We start from the raw sequence: 13,254 nt of genomic DNA on the forward strand, positions 1-13,254 counted from the left end.
ATGCGAGGCAGAACTGGTCGACCTTCGCTAATATCGCATTGCAACAGGCAGCAGCTTAGCACACTTTCTGGTAAGATTCCGGTTCCGATTATGCACGGTACATTAGAACAGACTGACTGTTTCATGCGTGGAAGCAAACGAACCGAAATCAAAAGGCCAACGTACCGTATTCCATGCACAGCACGTACCAGTTGAGTATACATGCCTTTTCAAATGGGGACTGTGTTTGGCAATGTGGCATAACCTCTCATATACTGGATCACACATAAAGAAATACAGCAGGTGGTCGTGTATAGACAACTGGACAACACTCTTGCTTAAACCGCGTGTTCAGCTACACCTATATATACAGTAGGTGGGGAAAGATGGGACACCTTTTAATTCTATTTTCTTATACAATTGAGTATAGTAAACAAAGTAAAGTCAAAGAATTATAAAATTTAATCTTTCGACTCCCATAGACCGTTGTTTATTGTTTAAAACACGATCAGGATATTTAGATATTATATGCTAAAGGTGCCCCGTACCCCCCATCCCGACCCTACTATATATCGTTTTACGTTATCACGACCACGGATATACAGAACAAGAAATATGTAATATTACTCTGTTTAAACTTCTTGGTAATCTTAACAGAGAAAAGTTTCTCTTTAATGTATATAATGAAATAAGATTTTCCACCTTGACAAAGAGAAAGTCCCTTTAAACAGTATGATGAGTTACGTGTATATTGCCACATAGTAGCTTGCGGTAATGAATTTTCCCCGTTCTACTTAAATCATTACAACACAGCTATTAGCAGTGTCGATTTGATTATTACAACACCAAATAGGCGTTGATTGCTCTAAGGGGCGAAATGACTGATTGGTGTTCGTGGTGCAAGATTCGGCAAGATACGTGTAACACGCTTTTTGTTGAAACATCTGTTTACAAGTCAGTGGTTAAACTGTTGCATTAGTATGTAAGTTCTAAACAGAACAGAATTGCGGCATTGCTAAAACATGCTGCATAGGTGCCAATGCTTTAGGGCCCAGTATTAGTGGTACTGTTTTATGACGAGAAAAAAAAACAGAATTTAAAAGAACACTGAAGTTACATTCATATGTTGCTTTTAGTATGTGGACCATTCACTTCAAATGCAAACGGTTCATCTACACATCTACAGAGATGTCTACATATAGATGCTGAGATAAGAGGTAAAATATAACGTAATGTTTCTCTATTATTGCTTGATTGTTTTAAGTTGTTTATATGTTATGGTTACCAAAACGCTGTTTTGTGTTGGAATAATTTTCCTGAATTTTGGAGATATAGCTCAGTTAGATGTATTCGTATTTACTCAATAGTAAAGCTTCCGTATTGTTTTCTACGGTGCTGTGTGAAAAATACGACAGTGGGCGCATTGTCACAAATCTATTGTGATCAGTTAGTCGCGGTAAGTCGATACGAATCCGCAAATAGACTTCCTGTATAAGCGGAATGTTTGTCTTGTCCAAATCTGCGTTTGATCTCCAATGTCTGGAAATCATTTTCCCATCGCGTTTGCCCAACTCACGCAAGACTGAAACTGTGTGATTTAAACAATCAATTTTGACTTATGTTAAATTTATATATAGTAGGATGGGGGAAAATGGGACACCTTTAACACGTGATATCCAAATGTCCTGAACAGGTTTTAAACATTTTACAACGGTCTATAGGAGTCCTGGAAATACGGTTTTATATTTCTTTAAATGTTCTTTGTTTACTACCAAATGCGACGAGAAAATAGAATGAAAAGGTATCCCATCTTTCCCCACCCTACTATATTATAAACTATTGTTTTTTTTTGTGAGTTTTGGGAGTTTACGTTCGGCCGTAAATTTTGCGTAGAGTGTAACTCGTAAAGTTGCTGTTCAGTTATATATATAACAACTCGTGGTAATTTTTGTAAGCGGTATTTCTTAGTAGGATGAGGGAAGACGGGGCATCTTTAGCACATAACATCCAAATTTGCTTATCGTGATGTTTTAAACAATTAACAACGGTCTATATTGGAGTCGTGAAGATACGGTTTTATAATTCTTGAACTTTTTTTACTATCAAATGGGACGAGTAAATAAAATAAAAATGTGTCTCATCTCCCCCCCATCCTACTATAATATAGTCGTTGGGGTAAGATGGTGTATGTTTTTAAATCATTTTATCGTTACATTGGTAGTTAACCTAAAATCACACAACTATACAGCTGTATGTTCTCAAGACTAAAATAGTGTTTTGAACTGTTAAGAACACGCTTTTGCGAAATGTGGGAAATACTGTGATACGGTATTCATTTTACCACATATAGTACTATATTTGTATGTTTACGTTTGGCCGATAATCGTACATACAAAGTGGGTCGACTTTACTGTTAAGTCCGCCCGACCTTCTGCCCAATTGCGTTTGCATTTGACAGTGTGGGATCACCAGGGTGGCCAATGACATGACAGTTGTCAAGTCATCGATCAGATCCGATCACCCCAGCGCTTGGGCCGTTCGGAAACGAATGCTAGCCTGTGTTTACGCACCACACGACCCTGCACCCCGAATGGCTTGTTTGCCTTCGATAAGGTCGACAAAGGACAGTAGAAATACATTGCTTCCGTTGGCCGGCTCGAAACGGACGAAGACGTATTGGGCGCCCGTCCATCGCACCAAACATAAGGACAGATTCGATTTCGGCAATCGTTCTATTTGAACAACCTGAGCACACCAAATGTCTCATCCATGCGGGCGATTATGAGTTATGGACAAATATTTAAAACCGTATTGCGTGCCGACCAAACGCGCAGTTAATTAATATGACGATTTTAAGTATACACAGCAGTGGGAAATGCGGTACACCGCTGCCAACTGAGCGGGCTATTAATCAAGGGAGAAATACCACTTTAATTTAAACTATGACAAATATGGTTATTATGTACGTCAGTAGAATTTAAATAACTTCAAAACTTTTTAAACTACCGGCTAAATCGTTAATATGTACATCAGTAACTATTAAATATCTACAAAACCTGTAACCTTTAATACAAATCATAAAAATATCTCCAGACAAAAATGGCATATGGTTCTGCAAATCTCAGTTCTGTATACGTACAATTATCAAACCAAATATAGTCTTTCATTTCATTGTATTTGTGAGTGAAGTATCTTAACCGAATCTAAGAGTATGGCTACACATTTAATCCTATACTGTTAAAAGTCTATCATTTCAAAGTGGTTTATCGAGTTGTCTATGTTGTTATTACACGCAAACAGGTGGACCGAATACTCATCTCTGCGTGGTACGTTGAAGATTATAATTATCTTTGCCTTGATTTCCGACCAATTCATTGTTCACTTGTAACCAGTGCAACGAAAAGTCTATTGTTCTGTTGATTTCGGACGAGATTGACGTCACTAATTCTATATTTCAGTCTCGAATTTATTTTCGTATACTCGCCGGTTGAAAACAATAGTGTTAGCGAATGCAATACCGGCGTCGGTTCACTAAACCTGTATCTTTTCCATTGGCGAATCGACCTTTTTAGCCTATTTTTTTAAAATATGAATTCGGGCCTGTTTGTTTGTTTGGTATGGTTTGATTTAGTTAGGGTGCGTGATTAACCTTTCTCGCGTGTTTTTAAGGCGCATATAAGGCACCTGCTTTTGACTTTGCTGTTTACATTGCACTAATGGGTATTTTAGCACGGGTTATAAACATACTTTAGCCATGCTACTCCATTTAGAGAAAATTCATGAAAAAAATTGGGCTCGGCTTAAAGGTAATCCCTGTAAATTGGCGTCTCGACAGTGATTTACAGAAGAGATCAGCGTAATAAATGAACTATCTATCAGAATAATTTAACGTATCCACAAAGGATCAGAATCTGAAATGTTATGACATTAGAATACATTAAAAGCTCTGGCCAGGTGCACCTATTCAACTGATTAAATCAACATGGTTAACGGCATAACGATTCGGCCACCGCAACAAGAGATTGGCCGCCCCTAACCCCCGTGCTAGTGAACATAAACCTTACTTTCCGTCGTCCGCGTTTTATGTCCGGAATGCGATGGGTATTATGACGTCACAGTGAACACCTGTTTTCAGGTGGGCAGCAGAGGTAAGGTCAGTGGTAGGGCGAACAGCTGAGCAAAGCATTAGATCGTATAAGGTTGTAGCAAAAGACTCCTGAAACGGTACAGCAGCTGGCTTGTGTGTGCCATGCACCAGCATAAGCGACACCGACGTAATGAACAGCTATCGCGGAACGTCCGCGTTTTAACTTACGTCACACAAATCAGCAGTTTGACGTTCGCTGTCTTATTACAAAGTGCTCCGCACCTGCTACTTTAACGAATTTTGACATAACTTTGATATTGAGAATCATATTACCGGTTATCAAGAAATTAATACAAAACACACTTCAAAAGGAAGATATGAACTCTTTCTGCATTTCGGTGTTACGGGAATGAAATTTTACCCATTTGAATAACACAGCTCCTGCTGGAATGCAGTTTAATTTTCCGCCACAAACACATTTTCAAATGTCACAGGTTATCTTCTAATGTAACAAAACCAGGTGCAAATATAAAGCGGCAGATGTGGTTATTCTATATAAGTGCAGTAAACACAGAAAACCGCAAGCGAATAAATCATACTTTAGCCTGTTATTACTTTTCCATGACTATCTTAGGAACGTAATCCGTAATTGTGGATTTTTGACGGAATTCCAGGTTTTGGTTGCTTGTAAAACACCTGCGTATGATACTGTGCAGATGTAGCACTCGTATATGCGAACATTATACTATGAGTACGGCTTCCAAATCTTATAATTTCATTTCTTACGACAGTCTTCTAACGTGTTTTGTTTCCTAACATCAAAAAATAGCTTGGTGTTTCCGCTGCGGTAAGATTACTTTTCCGGATCCTGTGTGTTCTGCTTTGATGTGCATGTAGATATCTGTGTAGGGAGAAGTACTTAAGTGATTCGGCGGAAACGCATCGTTTTAACAACTTGCATGGGGCCCTTGAACCGTGACCCCTGTCCCATGAAAATAATGCTTCCTCTGTTACGTAACACTTGGTTCGGTCACGTGGGCATAAGTACGAAGGTCGGCGGAGACCGGTATATCGCCTACTAGTCTGTGGTTTTTACTCAAGTCAATGGATTTTGAAGCGTTTTTTAAAGAGGATACACGCCATGCCGCCTATAGAACTCTGAAATGTGCCGGGTTGTCGCCTGCTTCATAAACTTGCCGTTCCAATTCTTAAATGTTGGCGTCTTAGTGGCCCAAGTTGTGGCGTAACCGAAGCCACTAATGCGTCGTTAAAGCCGCCCGAATAAAACCGGATTGATCTAGTTTTGTAAACTTGGATGTGCATTGTGTTTTGTTCATAGGTGAAAAATCAGCCGTCAATTTTTAGCAAAACCGCTACCGGTCGATTTGAATAGCTAAAATCGTTGTGGTTTGCTGTACTTTGTCATTGATTGATGTTCACACGCTCAGGTCGTAATTAAGCCTCGCTAATGTGATACCTTTACACGCTATGGAATTTCAATTCCGCCGAAGCAATGCTTGTTAAATGCCGGCTCGGTTCTTCAAGCATTGATAGAATGCATGTCTCGGGTTGTCAACAGTTCCGGAACTCGAAAAAAGATCTTTCTAGTTTTGACCGCGTCTTTGTTACAACCCAATGTGAGAACTACTTTAGATCTCTGAGAACCAAACAGTTTCTCTCCGGTTACGTGGGAAAAGTGCGGCCGTTCCAACATATTCGACCTTTGCCAGAAAGTTCGCTTCACCCAATAGTGTCATTGTGTAAAGTTGCCCGAGAAATCTCGAGAAACGGCGGTCGAAAAATCGTTCAGTCGGTGATTTGGGATCGGGCAGATGAAAGTTCTTTGTTAAACAAACTACACGTTTCGGTGTGTTTAGGTCATCGCGTGGCATGTGATTCCGTGTCAGTTATTTCACCGTGACAAATCGAGACCCTTGAGAATATAAGACGTACAATGGGAAGCTTATAGAAACATTTAATTGGATGACCGTGTTCTCACACGTTTGCTTAAGACGGGATCTACGGTTACCATTCTATTCGAACGAAATTATTTATCAATTGAATCAGCCCTCGGAACTAAACAAACTGACAAGTTTTGAATGACGCTTTGATCACCTGGAAGTATCGTCAGACGTTAGTTGGACACCTTAGACCCTCTCCTATACAGTGATATGCTTTTAAACACTTGAGGAAGCTGTCATTGTTCTTCAGGCCGCTTACAAACGAACAAAGCGGACTACGAATCTCCCAAGACTCATCACGCCGCATAAATAATAACGTACGCGATGACAACACCCGCCCCCGACACCTCGAAAGGGATTTTTTGTACTGCTGGTGTGGCTGACTGGCAAAGATGCCGGGAACGTGCAACAACTAACAGCCATGGAATGCGCGGCCAGTTTACAACGCACCCGCAAACGCTAAGCCTCCGCGATCCACACGGTGTATCCTGTTACGACCATAAAGAGGAGGGTACAGATCGTGTACAGTTACACCAGGCCATTGTCCGTAAAATAAACATTATTTTAAGGCCGGAGTGGGAAAAGCGTACGCGCCGCGGAATCAGGCTGGGGTGTAATTTAGTGTCGCGATTTTGCTTCCCACGATTCCGACGTTTCATACGCTGTCACACGGAATCGTATAAGCACTATAAGATGACCAGTTACCTTGTTTATTTCGCCTGTGGTCCAACAGCGCTGCGGAAAAAGGATGTTTACGCTTAGCAAAGCCGGTCACCCCGTTGTCCATAGCGCAGTATAAGGTCTATCCTTTATATGTTAATTCGTTGCTGAATCTAAGACACCGTTGTCACCCAATACTTCATTTCCCACACTCTATAATGTGCCGCAGTCGCTTTTTTCTAAAATTTGATTATAAAAGTGGTCTGGAAGTCAGAAAATGGAAAATTCTTAGAAAAATGCAAACTTTTTGTAAAAATCCTGATAAAGTACATTTTAAATCAATTTTAACCGAATTGTAACCGATTAGGGTAAACGTTGTTTCAATTGTATATACATGCTGATTAGGTCATGTTATTTTTAAGGTAAATTAAAATTCCAGCCCTCGCAGAGAATGACGGTTGAGTGCTGACGTGCGTTTACGTTTGCTCAGGAAAATTATTCCGACAGTAACGTTATCCCATCAGAGCTCCAAATCCTGTAATCTGTCAAAACAAGTTAGTGGTTCGAATTGGGGTCGCGCCTAACAGACCCTGACACAAATCACTCGCCGGTGATTAGCAAAAAAGCGGAGTGACAGAGCGCGTCGTTCTCACAACTATTGAAGTGGTTTCGTCGTGTTTTCCACTTCGGCAGTGCTGGGTTGTTGTGAGGATAGTCTGCCGCTAGCTGTGTCAGTGCTAGCGGCGTCCGCAACACAAAACACGCAGTAAATCTGACGGAACTAATGCAAACGCTCGTATTTCAAGGCAAATTAACGCCGATTTGTTTATCGAAGCTTTGGTGCGGCCACTTTACATCAAACGAAATGCAACTGATTGACAGCGTAGGTTTGTTCGGAGGGAAAGAAAAGCAAAACAATGTTCTGCGGCTTTGTGATGTTGTTGCAACACACTGGGTCTCGGTTTCGGGTGCTCCAATTAGTTCTTTAATGATCAATCGCAACGCCACGCAGCGCTCCACGTCAATTACGCCGCGCATATAGGGAATAGATCCTTGCGCCAAAATCCGTTTTAAACTAATCAGGCGGAGAGGGGACCGAGGTAGCAGCTAAAGCCGCACACCTGCTCTGGCAGGCAAATTTAAGTGCCGACTATGCCCGTTCGCCCAATCGGTCATTGCCGTGCACGCGATGATGCGGCTTCAGCCACTGTTAACCCCGACTGTTGCATGCTCGTTTGCATTCTGACATTCCGTGGGCATATTCCTGCTTGTTGGCTAAACAGCCGCAACCGATAGAGCCGATCGTTGAAACTTAATTTTGTTAGTGGGAGCAGCTGCAAGCCCCAGATTAACCCAGCCTCATTTAGCTTAAAACAGGGCCTCCGATTTTACGTATGAGTGGCTGTTTAAGTGTTCGTTCCATAACAGGTGCTTTCTCATCTGCGTGTCAAGCTTGTTCGTGTTAGGTTACACACCCTCAGTTATGTACGCCGCATTCTACCCGTGTTTCACCCTGCAGGTCCCCTATAATTGAAATATCAAAAGCCGTGACTGAACGGATACCAAAGGGCCCGTGTTACACATTCACTTGCCATGGAAATACGGTAAAGCATTTGAACCACGGGCGACCGCCTGAACGTGCGGGTGTAGTTTGTATCACTGTCGCACGCTATTTGCTATTTAAAGAATCCGCGTATCAAACGAAAGTTTTACCGGCATTAGGCATAAATTTCTCCTAATGAATTACACTTTAATACAAACCTAGTATAGTCCGTATTTACAATATGTTTTTTAGCTCGAACAGTTTCGATTTAAAAACTAAAACCAACTTCCTTTAAAAACATATTAGCTTAAAAATCGTTTCATAAATAATGGTTGCATGTTTGAAATGAAACTGACCATTTAATCCGTGTTTTCTGCATCTTTTGACGTTGCTTGACGAATCGCCAATAAGGACTGCACAATAATTAGGCTTAAAATTACTTTGGTCTTTAGATCTCATTGTATTCCCTTAATCCTACTGATCTTTGGTTTAATGACTAAATACGGTGTGGGTGGGAGTGTGAAACGTAACTCCTGTAATTTCCGCCGGCATTGCCGACAAAGGTCACAAACAAGCTTCCTACCCCACTTGGTGTTTTCCTATAGTTTATTTAAATGGAAAAAGTAATGAAGTCACTTGATATACTTTGTTAAGGTAAAGGAACTGCGGACAGATTTAATTGGTCCTCATTAGGTGGCCAGTGGCGTCTTTTAACGTCTTAGGAATCTCGTAAATCGTATACCGCAGGGTGGTCTCTGCGTTCTCCTGTTGTCCGGTTACAGATAGAGCGCTAAACCGATGTAAAAAGCAATAACGCTAATTCTCCAGTGCCAACCGCAGAAAAAGGAACCAAAGAATTCCTCTTGGTTTACTCGGACTTGAAGGCTATTGGGTTTAATAAGAAGACGAGTCTGTAAGATAAGAATTGCGTCACAAGACAGGGGGGGGGGTGAGGAACGCGTTTTTATCACGAGATGAAGTCTTGTGACAGTAAACATTTTTATTTGACCCAATTTTATGACGGTTTGCTTTCACCTGCAAAGTTTCACTTCGCGTCTGGGTAAGATCGGGCTGTGCTTACACTGCTAAGTATGCCTTCAATCGTTCGCACATCGCACTGTGTGGTGGCGGGTCACTAGGGTAGCATCCGGAACCTGCTGATGCCGCTTTATCTCCGTTAAGCGAATAAAAGATTCCTCGACACAACAGGGTCGATTAGAGGCAGCTCCACATAAATATTAGTATCCCACTTAATCCCACGCATTGTGGTGGCCACAGGGTCCACTCAGGGCGTGGAAGCAATGCTACAATCCAGCCGCGGTTGACTGTCACCCGCACCCGGCCGAATGACAGCCGTTTTCGTCAACTGGTCTCGGACACGAAACGGGTGCCATGTTTATCGGGTGTTGACGCTTCAATAGGAAGTTCTGTCAAATCGAAACGATACTAGATTCGCGGTTGGCACTTGGATTGGATAATAACGTACCGGCTTGACAAGCGCTTCCTTGCCACCGCCGGTTCTTTCATGACTAAGTCTCAAATAGTTGCCAGTTTTGACAACCTTTGTACAACACATCGCAACTTCTAGAACGCGCTGTGTGGCGATTTGTTGTCTGTTCGCGACGCAACACAAGGACGTATTTCCAGATCAAGACATCAGTTTTTTGATCTCTTCCGAGCTATAGAACCGCCAGGAAACTTAACAGACACCCTTTTAATTGCGATACCCTTAACCGGACAAAGCTTCAGCTGTGGTTAAATGTTCCTTCCTAAATTAACTAGAAAGGCGCGGTTAGAAACACGCATGTCGTCATTTTACACCTGACGGAAATCCGAAAGTACCTCAACCTACGTCAGTGCTCCCAATTAACCGCCCGTGTGGCGAACTTGATCCACGGAAAGCGAGTATCGCGCACCAAAGGCTTGGGCGGCCACAACAAGCCTGTTTGTTACGGCGACTTGCAATAAAAGCTGGCAGTGAATTGTTGGGGCAACAAGGCGGTATGGATGGCGCTTGTGGTTTTATGCACGTGCTTGGGTGCGTTTGGGGACGCGCGAATACAGAGTTTTATATGCACACTATAGCCAAGGCATTACGTAACCTTCTTAAGGTTCTTACAGCAGGAATTCAACAAAAATCTCAGTAGACCACGAAGAAGTTGGCAAGCCGTTCAATCCCTAACTGTGTTTACTGTTAGCGGAGTTGGCGTGCGCTGACGACTACAATTCCGTGGCCAGTTGTTCAAACAAAATGTACATGTGACCGAAGCTACTATCATCCATCACTGGGTAAAGCAGGTGCGGGAAGTTGTCAGGCTCCAATTTCAAAGTCCCTTTCAGGCAATGTTGAGGTTTTACAAGCATTCAGATGGATGCCGATATGCGGGTTAATTAATTCCAACCAGACGGAAGATCAAACGGAGGGAAAACACATGCCCGACCACTCGTGCAGAAGCTATTATATTATTTAGTGCACATCAATGGGGTAAAGCCTGCTGGTGTAATTATGTTCGCTGAAAATGGGCAGCTGGCCGATTGCCCAACGACGTTCTACTCCCTAAAGTGCGGCTGCCTTTAAAATCTTAAGTAATTTCAACTATGGATTATCGCACTTAGACCGTACTAGGTTTTCAGGTCAACTTTGAAAGAGGTTTTTGTCGTTAAAAAAATTCTCGCATTACCACATCATTAGTCGTGCCCCTCATACCCCCTTGTCACTCTGTGTTTCATGCGCCGAGTCGCATCTTTTCTAAATCCCCGCTACCCGACACGACAATGCAACTTTATACTGCAGCTATTGGAAGCCCCTGTTGTCTTAAGCTGTCACCATGTTTCTCTTGCAAAGTGAGACGACCCGGGGGATTATTTCACTTTGGTTTTAACGCGCAGGAAGCTCTACGTCGTGGATTATCTTAGCCGTACCCAAACAGAAGGACGTGCGTTTACATTGCAAAGGTTCGAAAAATGTCTTACCCCGAAACACTATCTCAGCTTAAAACTATAAAACCACGGCTCCGACGGACAGTACGGAATGAGTTATCATTCACTGATGACCCCGTCGGTCGTGACTAACTACAGATTCGAACTTCTGCTCCTTGTTCGGGGTCGTGTTGTTTTATTTCGTAATTAAAACGCACGCACTCTTACACTGGTCATAGTTTCGGCTAAACGAGCTGGAAAGATAACTGGGTGGTGGAAAATATTCCTAAAACAACAAGCGGCATGCCGGGCATTGATAGATTCTGACAGATGGTCCTGTTTTGCCTCTGACTCACTTAAGCACTGGGGTGCACTGGTAATCTATATCGTTCACCCATTCCTAAACCGACTACCGATGTAGGACCGACCTTCATAAAGATTAGAGATTGTGTTCGTTTGTTTGCACTCGCCGTTTCAGCTACGTTGAAAGATTTTTAAAGGCTGTAAAAATTCTGCACGGTTGCAGGCCAAAAGCAACAGAAACATTGCCATAAAATGCGCTGCGGGCGTGTATATTTTCATGTAAATTTTAACATACCAGTTTCAAAAGAATGGTTTTACTTTTCGTTCGGCGAAAAATCTCATGTTTTTAAATCGTTTTTGAACAAAGAGAGCTTTTATGTTTACAACGTCTAATTGAGTCTAATGATTAAAGATTCCTGGAAAGTGGAATTGAAAACATGATTCGAAAATGGCTGGCCGTCCTTAAGGCCTTGTGTGACCGTTGAAAGTTAATTTTACCCCCTGTCCCACAGTCCATTGGTGATCACATCAAAGTCAGCTAATTGAATCTTAACGATGGGTCGCCTGTCAGTGAGGAACTGAGCCCAGAAACTCAACACGAAGCTAAAACAAACTCCTCGTCCAAAAGCGAGTTTAACAGGATCCCCGGCCAACTGCATACATTGAGTGGAGCGCCAATGCTATGGACAAAACACAAAGTTAAAAGTGGCCTGTCTAGATTACAGACAGACCGCCTGTAGTGTGGTTGGACAGTCGCCGCCATTGGACAGCAAGGTTATTTGCTGCTACAGTATCGTTTGTCGTGGGTGGCCTGTTGTTTTAGATATAATAGGAAACCGGACAGTCTTCCTGGTCTCTTCTTCTGTGTTCTAATGATCGCCTTTATCCAGAGATCATCTTCTGCTATCTACGCGTGAGAACGACTGATCTGTTTATTTATCCGAGTCATCCGAAAATCTGGCTGATCATCGCTTGACAGAATACGGATCGAGTTTTTTTTCTCTTTCCCACCGGAAAAATGTGGAAATACTGGCCCGTAAACCTTCCGAAATACCGTTGTAGTTGTTTGTAAAATATTTTACTTTGTGAATATAAATACTTTTAGACGCGAGGGTAAATAAGTTACATTCCCTCATTCATTCAACACTAAAAGAATTGTCATAAAACATGAGGGAAATAACGTGATTTTAAAACAGGAAACGTCCCATACCTGCGGCCTTGCCACATTAAAATCCTCCGTAAGTTCACAACAAGTACAGTGTGGACTGCGGTTGTTACTTGTTTATTTACTTTTCGTGTTCAGGACAAAGCTACCTTTGTCGGTACTCGATCTGACTGAATAAATTCGAAAATCTACAGTTGTCATCTTGAAATGAAAGATTGCACAAGACATGGTACAGCTATTGTAACGCCGTGACGATGTATATACGACAGGAGTGGGAATAATAACTTCTATAAATAGCTAGTCTTCAGAAAATTACGCAATCGTTTTATGCAATACAGCGCTTGTGATGTTTGATGGTTTATTTACCATCAATATCAAAAGATTAATAAGTAGTTCTTGATAATTTAAACAGAATATGTCATATCGTTTCGCGAATTTGACTTTTTATCTAAATAGCCTAAGCAGAAATTCGTAACATTTGTGTAAAACCATAGATACCTTGTAAGGTATCTATGGTAAAACCATCGCTGGCGTCTACTTAGTCGACAACAACGTATTACCGTATACCACATGAATCGTTCGTTTAAATACTAAGTCGACATTGTCGCGTACACTTTCGCCGATTGGACACCCGCCG

General features: G+C 41.9%; 1 long non-coding RNA gene across 1 annotated transcript in view; it reads left to right on the plus strand.

Moving 5' to 3' along the window:
- The first annotated feature begins 900 nt into the window (after positions 1-900).
- LOC113474203 overlaps positions 901-13,254 on the plus strand; it is a 15,742-nt gene continuing 3,388 nt past the window's right edge. The window contains exon 1 of the long non-coding RNA XR_003395851.1: positions 901-1,196. This is a non-coding gene — a long non-coding RNA (uncharacterized LOC113474203). The remainder of the gene's footprint in view (positions 1,197-13,254) is intronic.

The sequence above is a fragment of the Ciona intestinalis genome, chromosome 4, assembly GCF_000224145.3.
Source record: "Ciona intestinalis chromosome 4, KH, whole genome shotgun sequence".
Taxonomy (NCBI): domain Eukaryota; kingdom Metazoa; phylum Chordata; class Ascidiacea; order Phlebobranchia; family Cionidae; genus Ciona; species Ciona intestinalis.